Source organism: Choloepus didactylus, chromosome 10, assembly GCF_015220235.1.
Source record: "Choloepus didactylus isolate mChoDid1 chromosome 10, mChoDid1.pri, whole genome shotgun sequence".
NCBI classification, from domain to species: domain Eukaryota; kingdom Metazoa; phylum Chordata; class Mammalia; order Pilosa; family Megalonychidae; genus Choloepus; species Choloepus didactylus.
Window position 1 is genome coordinate 117,866,833 of NC_051316.1, and position 13,518 is coordinate 117,880,350.

A 13,518-nucleotide genomic window follows, 5' to 3' on the forward strand; every position below is an offset into this window, starting at 1 on the left:
AGGTTACAAGGAAGATCCCAAAAAGGTTCCAGAAAGATTAAAACAAGTTCAATGCAAAGAATCAAGAATCAAAATGGCAGACTTCAACAGCCACCATAGAAACTAAAAGACAATGGGAACAACACATTCTGAGGGAAAATAATTTCCAACCTAGAAATTTACTATTCAGCCAATTAGTAAATATGTATGAAGGAAGAATAAATACATGCAAGGTTTCCAAAAAGCTACCTCATGTGCCCTGTCACAAGAAGCTTACCAAATCAAAGAAGTACACCAAGAAAGAAAAACATCAGGGAAAAGTCACTGATGAAAGAAATCAAAGATGATCCAAGTATATGGAGAGCTATACCACATTCACAGACTGGAAGACTTTGTTATATATTGTTAAGTTGACAATTCTTCTCTAATTAATCTACAGTTTCAACACTAACTAAAGCAAAATCTTAGCAGGATTTTTTGTAGATATCAACAAGCTGACTCTAAAATGCATAAGGAAAGGTGAAGGATCTAGAATAATCAAAACAATTTTGAGAAGGAAGGAAAAAAGTTGGAGGACTCACACTGATTTCAATACATGCTATAAAGCTATAGCAATCAACACACTACGGTATTGGTATTTAGACAAACAGATCAACGAAACAGAATAGAAAGCCCAGAAATAGGCGTACATACATATGGCTGACATCTGAAAAAGTTACAAGGGCAGTTGAAAGGAAAAAGTGTAGCCTTTTCAACAAATTGTGCTGGAATGTCTGGACATACATATGCAAGCAACAAACCCTCAAAACATAAAAAATTTAACTCAAAATGGATCACAGACCAAAATGTAACACGTAAATCAAGAAAACTTTCAGAAAACATGAGAAAATCTTTATGACCTCAGATTAGGCAAAGAGTTCTTAGATATGAAACCAAAAACACAATCCATGAAAAGAAAAATTTGGCACACTGGACTTCATGAAAATTAAAAATGCTCTTTGAAATATACTGTTAAAAGAATGAAAAGACAATAAAGAGACTGGGAGAAAATATGAGCAAATCACGTATTTGACAAAAGATCTGTATATCAAAAAAAAAACAACTCAGAATTAAACAATAAGAAACCAAAAACACATTAAAAATGAGCAAATGATCTGAACAGACCCTTTATAAGGAAGAACAACAGATGTTGAATAAGCATATAAAAAGATGCTCAACATCACTGGTCATTAGGGAAATACAAATTAAAACCATTTATCACCTCACATCTATTAGAATGGCTATAACTGAAAAAACAAACTGACAATACCAAGTGTTGACAAGGATATGGAGCAACTGGAACTCTTCATACATTGCTTGTGGGAATGCGAAATAATACAGCCACTCCGGAAAAACAGTTTGGCAGTTTGGAAGAATCATTCACTTACCATATGACCCAGCAATCCCCTTCCTAGACCTTATTTTCCTAGATAGTTACCCAAGAGAAATAAAAACTCTTGTTCACACAAAAGCCTGCATGTGAATCTTTATAGCAGTTTTATGAATAACCTCCCCAAACTAGAAACAACTTGTTGGGTATTAAATCATGTCCCCCCACAAAAGCCTTGTTCAAGGGTTAACCTTGCGTCCTCTGGGCATAAATCCACTTGTGAACAGGACCTTTACAGATGTTATTGTTAGTTGTGGTGTGCACTCATTTGTAAACAGGATCTTCAAAGATCTTATTCAAATGAAGCCAAATTGAATCAGGGTGGCTATAATCAACACAACTATAGAGGTTTTTTTTTTTTTTTTTAGTTCTTTATGTTTATAACTCATAACCTGGAGGGCCTACTGAATAAACTTTCATGAAAGCATTAATGATAGAGCTTCTTAAAATAATTCTCTCTTTCTCTCCATGTTTTCACTCAACTAGTTAGATTATACACTCTCAATTGAAAAAAAAAAAAAAAAAAAAACTAAACAAAAATAATTTCCAGTGCAGAGTTCTGAAGAAAATTCCTATTCATTTAAATGTTCCAACTTCAGTTACCACTGAGAATTAATTTGGTTCATTTCACACAGGGAAAACGCATCCAGGAAAGGGGTAGGACAAAGATTTCCATGCCAGCCACACTGCTTCACATCCACTTCAGGGCATACAAAAACCACCAACCAGCTTCAAGCCTGGTTGTATTATATGACCTTGGTTCTAAATGTCCTCCAGATATTGGTGGTGGTGCCAGGTACTGTCCTTGCAGAACAACAGCCTGGCAGGAGGGAGAAGTAGCTCTACAGCTTGAGCTCTCGGTCTGGTTTCATGCTGAAGAGCTCCAATCTCTTGCTCTCGGGCAGCATGCTGTTGAGCCTTTCCATCAGGGGCACAGTCTGGTCAATGCCCATCTGTATGCGGCAGACAATGGCAGACATTTCATTGACTTTTTGGATCTGTTCAGCATATTTGGCATATCTTTTCTGGAGCTCCTGCATGAAGCTAAAGAGGGTTTCTACAGACAGCTCCATCTTTCAAAAGCGGCTGGAAGGTTGGAATCTCCTGCAATTTGATGACATCGGGATCATTGCTAACATTCCATGAGGCCTGGGATCCCTGAGCTACAACCACAATATCATCCACCTTGGCTCTATGCTTAGCTGGAGAAGGGGTCATTGCTAACGTGCCACAGGCTTGCTCCTCAACTATAGAGTTTTATAAGCAAAGAAAGTTCACTGGAAGAAGCCAGAGAATGGGGCAGACTGCCATGAGGCAAAGATGCCAGCTAAGGGGCCCCAAGAATTGCAGTAAGCCAGCACCAGAACGCTACAGATTCCAGGAGAAAGCATGGCCTATCGAGACGGGACTCTCATCCTCCAAAACTGCGAGTCAATAAACTCCCATTGTTTAAGCCATTCTTGGAACGTGTCATAGCAGCCCTGGCAAACTAAGACACAACCCAAATGTCTTTCAGCTGAAGAGCTCAACAAACTGTGGAATATTCATCCACTGGCAATTAAAAAAAGAAAAAACATGGATGAATCCCAAATGCGCTGTAATGAGTGAAATAATCAAAGGGCTACCATATTATGATTCCATTTATAAGACTCTGGGAAAAGCAAAGCCACAGGGACAGAAGATAGACCAGGGGTACCCAGAGTCAGAGGGAGATGTGACTACAAAGGGGCAGCATGAGGGAATTTTTAGAAGTGGGCAAGCTGTTCTTTACTTTGATGGAGAGTGGTGTTCCAAGGTTCTATGCAGCTGCCAAAGCTCCTATAACTGTACAACAAAAAGAAGTGAATTTTACTGTACATAAATTTAAAAACAAATTAAAAAACAAAACAAAAAAAGAGACACACATGGGATCCAGGTCATTGAAAATCCAACACAAGAAAGCCTAAGGGAATGCCCAGTCTGTGAAGGGAGACAAAATTGACAGTTTTGCAACAGGGCTGAAGAGTGGTCGGCCCAGACTGGAGCTATGGGACAGATGACTTCTGTCCAGAAAAACTGAAACTGAAAGAATATCTAAGGTATCTGAGCTAACTCACAGGAGATCTGCACAACTCGGTGAGAGTGTAGAGGTCAGTCACAAGCACATAGAAAACTAGACAAAACAAGACAACTATTATACCCAAGGTCAACAAAAGACTGTACAGGAATGATGAAGTATCACAGGATGCAGCTGTGAATGGCATTCACTCCATAATAATGTAAAAGCTGAGCACTGATCCAACCCAAATTACGATGTATCCGCAGCCAAGGATGAGGGGGACAGGAAGTGTGTGCAAGTGGCGGGTGCAAAGGGTGGTGGCAGAAGAAAGGTCGATTGTCATCTTCTATACCACTATGTGGAAGCCAAAGATAATGCTGAAAACTGAAGAAATCAGGAGGGGGCAATATAAGTATGTTAGAGATACGGGGGGAATAAACAAAAGAATCAGTTCTAAGATGTGAAAGTGATGGTCCCAGGGCAGTGGAAAATGGACGGAGTCTTTTTTTTTAAATCACAAGCCCTCTAGAACTGTTAGAATTGTTGGGTACTTTCAAGTATGTGACACATACCTTTGGAAACAAAGATTAAGTTTTTAAAAATCAAAGCATAGGAAAGAGGGGAAAAGGGAGGCCTTTTGCAGTCTGTTAAACGATCTGGAATTATGACATTTAGAAATAGTTTTATAAAGGGTTTTAAAGTTTAAAACACGCACAATTTGGCACACATCAAAAGCTGACTTCAGCTTTTTATTCTATCCAACAGGGGCAGAACCAGGACCAGCAAGAAAGGAGTTCAGCTGTGCAAAAAAAAGAAAACTCTAATAACTGCTGGAAAGTCAGGAAGCACTGAGTTCTCTGTTGCTGGAGATATTTAAGCAGAGCCTGAAAAATATCCACTTAATGGATATGCTATAAAATATATTCATGGCTACTATGGTGGGGTAATCTGGAGACTTCCAAGTCTCTGCCAGCTGTGGGATTCTGTGAAAGGATCCCATGTAACAATTCCCTCTGAATTAGTACCGATCTAAAGTAGGACTAGCAACACTGGTAGGTGAAGCAGCTTAGGCACTTAGCACTCCACCTCTACTATCTTCTAGCTTTTGCTTATTTGAAAGTCTTAAATACATTTTTATTTGACTACAAATCACCCAAAATATTTTTAGAAGCAGATGAGACACAAATAAAGAATAGGAGAGAGACAGTGTATTTCTGAGTGGGGGAAAAAGAAACAAGAAGGTGGACTAGTGCAGTGGTAAGGAACAAATTGAGGAGCTGGAGGTCCCTGAGTCTACTCTAGGCCCTGTGGCTCAGTGGCCAGGGGACATGAAAGCTCACTGTACCCAGCTGGTGGGTACGAGATACGAGCACCTGGGTTTCCTGGCAGGTGAAAAGGCAGGAAAGCCACTTGAGTTTAGAGACCAATAAAAAAAGAATACTTTTGTTTTGTTCTTCTTTAAAGTTTCTAAAACTTTATGCTATCAAAGAAAAAAAGAAATCATACCTTTGCCTAAATGTTAGTCATTTCAACAAGAAAAAAAAAAATATATATATATATATATATATTTTTTTTTTTTTCCAGTATTGCAGGAACCATATTTTCTACAGAATGGCCTCAATAGTCTGTGTGATGTGTCTACAGGCAACTGAAGCTTTATTTTCCAGTCAAATATACTACTTTTTTGTTCACTTTCGGATAATAAAAAAAGACCATCGTGCCTACAGTTACAATAAATTTGTCTTAAAGTTTACGGAACTCCCATTCTCACCAGTTAAGCACAGACACAAATCATACTTCAAAAATAAAGTCTGTGTTCCTTTAGGGCACTGTTGAATTTTTTAGCTCTAAGTTGTAAAAATTAGGTTAGAATCCACTGAGAAATCATCAGTGCCCTACACTGTAACCAGTGTAACTTTGGCTTTTTAAGAGATCAGGTACCCCTGACACTCTTCTGCATGGAAGGGTTATGTTTATGTTTGCCTCTCTTAATAGACTGCGTAGTTCTAGAGGGAGCCTTGCTCCCTGTTAAACCCATTATCAGCAGCCTAAGCAGCATACTACTCAATAAATGCTGAACTGCACCGAAGCAGGTGCCTAGCCTGGAATTTCCGTTTCATCTTGCCAACATTCTTAACTTCTTCTTTGCAGTATCTTCCCACTGTCCTAGGAGTGTTGTCTCTCAGCGCTACTCTCCACTCTTCTGGTGGCACTTTGAACAAAATGTGTAGGATCTGCAGTTCTACTGGCTCTGCTGCTGGCAGGCCTGGGAAGACGGGCCAGAAAAGCTTCCACTATGCTCTTCTGCAGCGTGGGCCAGTAAAGGTGCAGGGGGCTGGGGAGATAGGCAGGAGGGAACGTAAGTATTAGGGAATATGGTCTCCAAAGAGGCCACTTCCAAAAGGTAACCTCAACATCCTTGGAATTTCCCAAGTGACAGGAATGTCTTCGTCATTCACAGTAAGCACCATTCACCTCCCCCCGCAACACACACCTGAGTCTGTGCCAACAAGATGATGCCATGCCAGAAAGACAAACTATGTGATTAGAGGGCTGGGGCCTGAAGCATGGTCTCCGGGGGTGGGTGGGGTGACTGAGTTCAACAACGTGGGCACTGATTCATGTGTGCACAATACACCCCAATAAAAACTCTGGACCTGAAGCTCAGGTGAGCTTCCCTGATGGGTCATACACGTGGATGTGCTGGGAGGATGACTCCATGAGGAGGTCGTGGGAGCTCTGTTTGGGGACAGACCTCGCCCTATGCATCTCCTCTTTTGGTGCTTATTTGTGTCCTTTTTACTATAATAACACTGCAATCATAAGCACAGCACTCTTGTAACTTCTGAGACTCATTCTAGCAAATTATCAAACCTGAATTTTGGAGCACCCAAATTTGTAGACAGTCAGTCAGAGGTGAGGGTGACCCTGGGGGTCCCTGGAACTGGGGAAGGACTGCACCCTTAACCTGTGGAGTCTGCACTAATTCTGTAGAGATGAATTGCAATGCCGAAGGGAAGCCCTCATTCCTACAAGTCCGTTGCCCAGTGCGTATCACCTGGCACAGGTAGGAGGTGGGTGTCGATGCGGCCCAGTTTACAGTGTGCCTTTCTTTTTTCCCTGACAGGCTAGTATTAATGTCTTCACCAAGAATTCATTATAATGTAAAGGAACACATGCTAGAAAGGTCGGGTTCAAACACCACCTGGATTAACTTAAACTATTTTGAATAGTTGGCAGTTACAATTTTCAGTTTCATTCCTTTTTCCCTCCATTGACAAGTTATATTTAATAGTAATTTTGAGAAGTAACATTGGCATCATAAACTAAATTTTGTCTCCAAATACACTATCCCCCGCCACATTTATTCAATGAACTTCCACTGAGAACCTATTATTTGCTTACTCCATATAATAACATCATCCCTGCCCTCAATTCTTTCCCAACAAGACAGTCGCTAGTTGGTCCAGCAGGTCCCAGCTCCAGATGGCCATTGGGAATGTCAAGCGGTAACTAGAACAGTCCGTAGTGTCGCTACAGCAGACCTGGAGAGAAGAAAAGCCCAAGTGGAGAGGGCTGGTGCCCCTCCAGCTGTTGGCCCCGCTGGCCTCTCAGCAGTTCAGATTCTCAAGTTTCCAACTTGACGGATCCTTTTGTAAACCAGTCACCTTTCCCTAACTACTGCGAGATCTCAAATCTCAGATCTCAAATCTCAGCTCTACTAATCTGAGAAACAGTGAATCACATGAAAGGACTTTTACGCTCCATTTTACATATTATACTTGAGCAACTTGAGATTTGTTTACCTTGCCAATATTTTAAAGAACATGTTGAAGTGTGTTGATGTGCTCAAACTCGGTTTCACATCTGCTGAACACTTCCTAAGAGTTATATCCGATCCAAGAACCTTCTTGTTGCCTCTGTTTCATGACACTAACTTTTGTTGTCACTTAGGAGAATGGAATTGAGAAAGAGCACTTCAAGTGCTGTTGTTTTTTTTCCCAAACGTGTTCTGCAGGACAGTAGTTCCTCAAGATCTAATGACAAAAGCAAAATGGATTCTATGGACAAGTAAATTTAATGAAGGTCAGTCAAGCAGTGGGATTAGGGAACAGGTGGGGTGTTGAATGCAGGGTGTTGATCCTTGAATATGCTGATACGCCCTATGAGTCTTCATAAGGGGTAGGGGCATGGAGTGAGCAGAACTTCCCAAACTTTTCTCATCTCAGGACCCTTTGGTGGGCCATGTTGTGGCCCTGACACTTTGGGGTACACACACACTTGGTGTTAGGGAGTGACTTGTGTCACCTCAGAAGCCATGTTCAAGTCCTAACGCCCAGTTCTGTGAATGTGAACTTATCTGTAAATAGGATATTTGAAAACATGGGTCTTTACCAATAGCTGGTGTCCTTACAGGGAAAGGAAATTTGGGCACAATAAGAGAGAGACAGTGAGACAGAGACGCCACGTGAGGAGGCAGCGATGGAGAGATGCCACCACAAGCCAAGGAAGGCCATGGATAGCCACAGATTGCCAGCCGTCCCCCAGAAGCCGGAGGGCGTGAGATGGATTCTCCCCTTTTTAATAGGGAGTGTGGCCCTGTAAACGCCTTGATTTTGGACTTCTGGCCTCCCATAGAACTGTGAGAGAGTAAAATTCTGTTTGTTCAAACCAACTAGGAGCCCTGGCAAACCAAGACACCTGTGGAAACCCTGACTGAGGTATTCTTACAGAAGTAAACATCTGCATCCCTAAGTGGGTTGGCACACAGAACCCAGAGGAACGAGAATAAATAGCAGGTCACAGTTATGGGGTCTTTTCCCAGCCAGGAGGCCCCCGCTCTTTTGCCTGTAACCACCTGGGAGAAGCACAGGTTTCCATAATGCCCCCTCCCCCAGCCCAGCTGATATTGGCTCACCTCTCCATATTAACTTGTACTAGAAGCCTTTTGCCAAAACTAGGATTGCCCTCGATTTTAAAATGAAGTGTCTCATTAAGGTATTATTTCCTAAATCTTCAGACTGAAATCTGCTTCAACCTTGTACACATTTCAAGATGTTTTTCCTAAGAGAAAAGTATGGCTAGTTTCAAAATATATTTGAAAATGCCAGGCTTTGATTTTTAAAACTTGATGTCTTTACAACTGTCTTCCAACACTTGATGTTTTTAGAATTGTCATGAAAATACAAAATCACAAAAAGTTTGAAAAAACTTCAAGCCCAGCAAGCAAGGGATAAAAGTTTCTCAAGTAGGCCAAGTTTTTAAAGTGTAGTTTAGTAAAAGAAATTCCAGCTCTACTCCTGTAATTTGATCCTAATGTATGAGCTAATCACTTGTGAGTCAACTCCGTCGCGGCCATTTTCTTCACCCTCTCCTTTCTGACGGCTTTCCAGAGCCTTGTTGGAGCTCAACATTAAATAACCTCAGAATCAATTACATTAACCCTGTCAGAGGCCCTGGCTTTCCAAAAACTAAGTATACAAATATATATTCTTTATTTAAAACTGTATTCTCAAGAATCTGTGAGTTATGGGGAAAGGACACAGCTGTGGCCATATTTATTAAACTTCCTGCTGTAACAGACTCCCTCGGAATCTAGTTCTTGGGAAAAAAACCATCAGAGGGGCCAGAAGGAAAGACACGTCAATCACGGGTCCCTGAAGTTTAGAAACACCAACCACAACTGGCATAACCAGGCCTCTAGTCTGAGGAGCCCCTGGTTTAAAATCAGCCCCAACCCACCCACCCACCCACACTTTAAAGAAAGAATAAATAGTACATGCACCCTCTGAATTTAAGTGCAGAGAAGTGATATCTATGGTACATTTAAACAGTATTTAAATCCTATTTAAATGTAGTGGTTCTCAGTGCAGCAGAGGGAAGAACGGAGCTCAGCAGGAGATGCACAGGCTCTGAACTAGGCCTGGTTTCCACTCCTGGCCCCACAGTAACGACTCGGGTGAGCTTGCACAGCCTACTCAAACTTTCTGAGCCTCAATTTCCTAACCTGTTCCATGGAACTAATCCTGGTACCCATCTCAGAGCTGTGAGAAAATGACAAGTGCATGTAAAGCACTTCACCCAGCGCCTGCCACCCCACAGTACACCCCGTGCTCATTCTGTTGCTGTGCACGTCACCCAGCTGTCTGCTCCCATACGTCTGTGCCCCTTCCCTCCCCTCGGAGACCCCCCAGCCTCACAGCACCTCCCCGATGCTCACGACTCAAAGCTTTTCCTGAAATCTAGTTCTGAGTTCAACTGCCTTGGGAAATTGCTACATGGACCTATTAATATAGAATCACCTGAAACTCAGCCCGTACAAAACTGAATTCATCTTCCCCTCCCCACACACTAGTCCGGCATCTCAGTGCTTATGTCTATCAACTAGAATATCCTTCTCCCGTTATGTGGCACTGAAAACTTCTGTTGTGTCCCTCTCCTTCATCCCATATATCCCACATAAGTCAGGAAAGCCTGTCCATAGTGTCTCTTCTGTTTCCCATTTTTCATAGTTTGGTTTCAGTTACTGAAACACCTGCGGGGTGGCTCTGCCTCCCACTTCAGGCACAGCGTCAGACTGATCTTCCTTAAACCACGCTAACAATCCCTCACAGCTGTCTGTTTCCCTCCCTGGAACGTGTCTTCTCTCTACTGTGGCCAGGCTTCCTGTCCATTCATGCACAAGTTATTGGCTGTTTCCTGCCTTTGCTCCAGCTGCCCCTTCCCCCGGATACCTTCCCTCTTCCCACTAAAATCTGCCTCTCCTCCCACTCTTTCTAAGCCCCAATCCTCGAGGCCAGATCAAGGGTCATTTTCGGGAAGCTCGTTCTCCGACTATCCCCCGGCCTTCTGGGTCTCCCCATTCCCTCAACTCCTAATCACTCCATATTGCTATTTATGTCACTCTTAGCACTCATCTTTCTGACACAAGTTTAAATTAATGGAAGTCAGGACCCCTTTTCCAAAATCCAAACTGAGTATACATCCTCTGACACAAGATTGTATGGGGGGAGGGAGGGGAGATTGATGGATGAGAACATCTGGGAAATTTAGTTCACACTAATATCGTACTTTCTGAGGTATTTTCATGGATTGTGCAAGGTTTTCCATAAGCCTAGGTGATAGGTTTTATTATTGTTCCCTTTTTATACCTGGGAAAACTTAGGCACCAAAGAGTAAAGAATTTGCCCCAAATAACCCAGCTGGTGACAGAGCTGAGACTCAAACCCAGACAGTCTGGCCACAGCTCACACTCCTACACGGTGGCATCCATCACTCCGCTATCCCGCTAGCCCTTCCGAAGAGCAGGAGAGAGGAAGGCAGGCGGCCACTCACCATCAATGGAGGGGAGCTTAGTTGGGGATGGGGAAGGAAAACACACAAGACAGTCCAATTTCAGCTGACTTATATATCAAGAAAAGGAAGAAAGTTTTATACCAGAAATACTCTGTTTAAAATGAAAGTCTGTTGCTATTGTAAATAATGCCACAATGGAAAGATTTATGCACATACTGTTACTTTACTTATGGATTACTAACTAAAGTGTGTCAGTATTATTTTACGGCTTTCATTGTATGTTGTCAAAAAGTGTCCCTAGAAGGTCATTAAAATTTATTCAGCAAATCCATAAAGAATACTTGCTTCACAACCACATGAGCAATGAATATTATTCTGTCAACTTTTACCAAAGTTACAGGTGTAAAAGGATGTGTCTCTTGCATTAATTTGAGTTAATTTTAGTACTAGCAAAATTGAATAGCAGACACATCAGTTTACTATTTCACATAAGTTTACTATTTCCCCTTCTGTAAATTAGCATTTATAGCAGTACTGCCTTTTTTTAACATGAGAGCTCTTTATATCATATAGATATTGTCTGTCTAAAATATAATGATGTGACTTTGGTTTTATTAACCAAAAGAAAAAAAATCAAACAAGAAAATAAAGAAAACAGAAGCATTCTCTTTTTTTTCTCTACTCTTTTCTAGTATATTCCATTCAATAGTATAGCTCTTAAGTGCATCAGGTGGGAGAGGGAGGGAAAGGAGGAAAAAAGAAAATGCTAGGGAAAAGGAGGGGGAAAAGGAAAAAAAAAATTGTACCAGTCAGATAGAGAGAGATAAATCCACACAGAAGTGAGAAGTTAGAAGAAGAAAAGGGAATGGAGAGCTAGAGAGAGAAGACTTTATACAAACCCCTAAAGTTCTCTTAGGGGCCACTTCCTCTAGGAATTCTAATTAGCTACTTAACCGTTATTGGAACTTCACTCAATCCTGAAGCCGTCCTTGGCTCAAACTGGAAAGAGGCCGTGGAGTGGGCAGAGAAGGACAAATCCCCCACAGTGCCCACGGCAGGACACGGGGGGTAGGGGGATCCTAGGAAGGTAACTGTGTGACTTTCACCTCTGAACTATGAAAAGTTTATAATGGAGATATAAGCAAAAGGTTAGTGTTTATAAACATGTGATTTTACAGGCAGAAGAAAATGGCTCAACTATGCAGCAGATACTACTGGCTGCCTACCCCACGCCATTCCTGCCTTCTGCCTTGCCAGCTGTCTCCATTTTACTCCGGTGTCGCCTCCCACACCCCTCCAAGGCCTCCAACCCCACCCCTCACCTTGACTCAGAGGGGAGTCTGGGTTAGTACAAGACAATTTGGGGTCCTTTGCCTCTTCCTTGATAGACTGTTTAGGGTTGAGTATGCAGAGCTCCCTAATTCCCATTAAAGGAAAACCACTGGAAATTGTCGGGTCAACAAATGACAACTGGAAAAGCCACAGCCATGTTGGGATCAGGGGGTGCTAAATGAGGATAAGTTACCTTCCTTAAATGGAAAAAAAGAAACACGGAAAGAAGTTAGGTCCTTGCTGACAACCTCAAGGCACTAAACTAACCAACCCGGAAGTTACCCTACCTGTCAATTCCTACGGGAGAACACACTTCCCTTAATGTTTTAGCTATTGAGAATTAAGGTGTTTTGTTTTGTTGTTTTTTTTTTAAATTTCTTATAACTGAAACATCCTAAGCAATTCATAATGAAAGATCTTACAAGATCATGATCATTATTATATTATCACAAAGCTACAAAAATAAAGGAATCTCATTACCTTCACTGTTATGTTACTTGAACATCCTGAAGAAACCATCTATTTTCAAATGTTTTGCATCTTCTTGCCATTTTTAAATTTTACATTATACAAATGTATCCAGAAATCAAACACTTCTGTTTAATAATTTTCAGCTACCTGGAAACCTTAAAAACTAGAAAAAAAGAACTTTTAAGGGTTTCCTTACTAAATTCAAATGTCTAAATATGTGGTTGTGGGATGTTGTAAAGTGCAGCTAAAAAGAGAGCAATGAGTAATAATATTTTCACAAAAAAGTAAATTCCAGCAGTTTATCAACCAAATGTGTAAGTAAACTCTATTATACAACTGATATGATGTTAGAAAGGAGTCCACTAACAGGGAAAACTGGCACCTCCCACCACCACTGTGTTTATTAAAACATACTAAAAACACATTAAAAATCACCATTTAAAAAAATCACTGATTTTTGATACAATGCTTAAGTTCGAAATTGAAACATTATGCTATGCTATATTCCAAATAAATGAGAAAATAAAAAGTACAGAAAGCGAAAAAATATCACTGTGCTACAAACATTAGCCATTAACACAGAGGAAATTCCCACGGTAGAGATTAACAACACGTAGCCCTTTCAGGACTGAAGTTTTTCACCAGTTCAAACCACTTTTTCTTTAGAACTCTACACATAAAATCCCATGACTGTGCCTACTATAAAAATATCAGCACAGTGAATCCAAATGGTCCACTACCGGGGCAGACTAGTCTTTTCCCACCCACCTGGACCCAGTAACTCACACCTCTCTAAGTACATTCACTTTGCACATGAAATGCATGTCTGCAATGGACTAGCTGTTCAAGAGTTCTGCTGAAAATTCTGTTGAGACTCTTCTTCATATTTGTCGTTTAAAAAATTTTTTGTATGAAATTTTAAAACATCAGCGTTGCTACAGTAGGAGTTCACCCACAGTCATCCATGGAAGGA

At 41.2% G+C, this 13,518-nt stretch overlaps 1 protein-coding gene and 1 pseudogene across 4 annotated transcripts in view; both read right to left on the reverse strand.

Moving 5' to 3' along the window:
- SLC44A1 (solute carrier family 44 member 1) overlaps positions 1-13,518 on the reverse strand; it is a 191,811-nt gene that overhangs the window by 171,396 nt on the left and 6,897 nt on the right. The window lies entirely within an intron of this gene.
- On the reverse strand, positions 2,050-2,705 carry LOC119505781 (annotated as a pseudogene).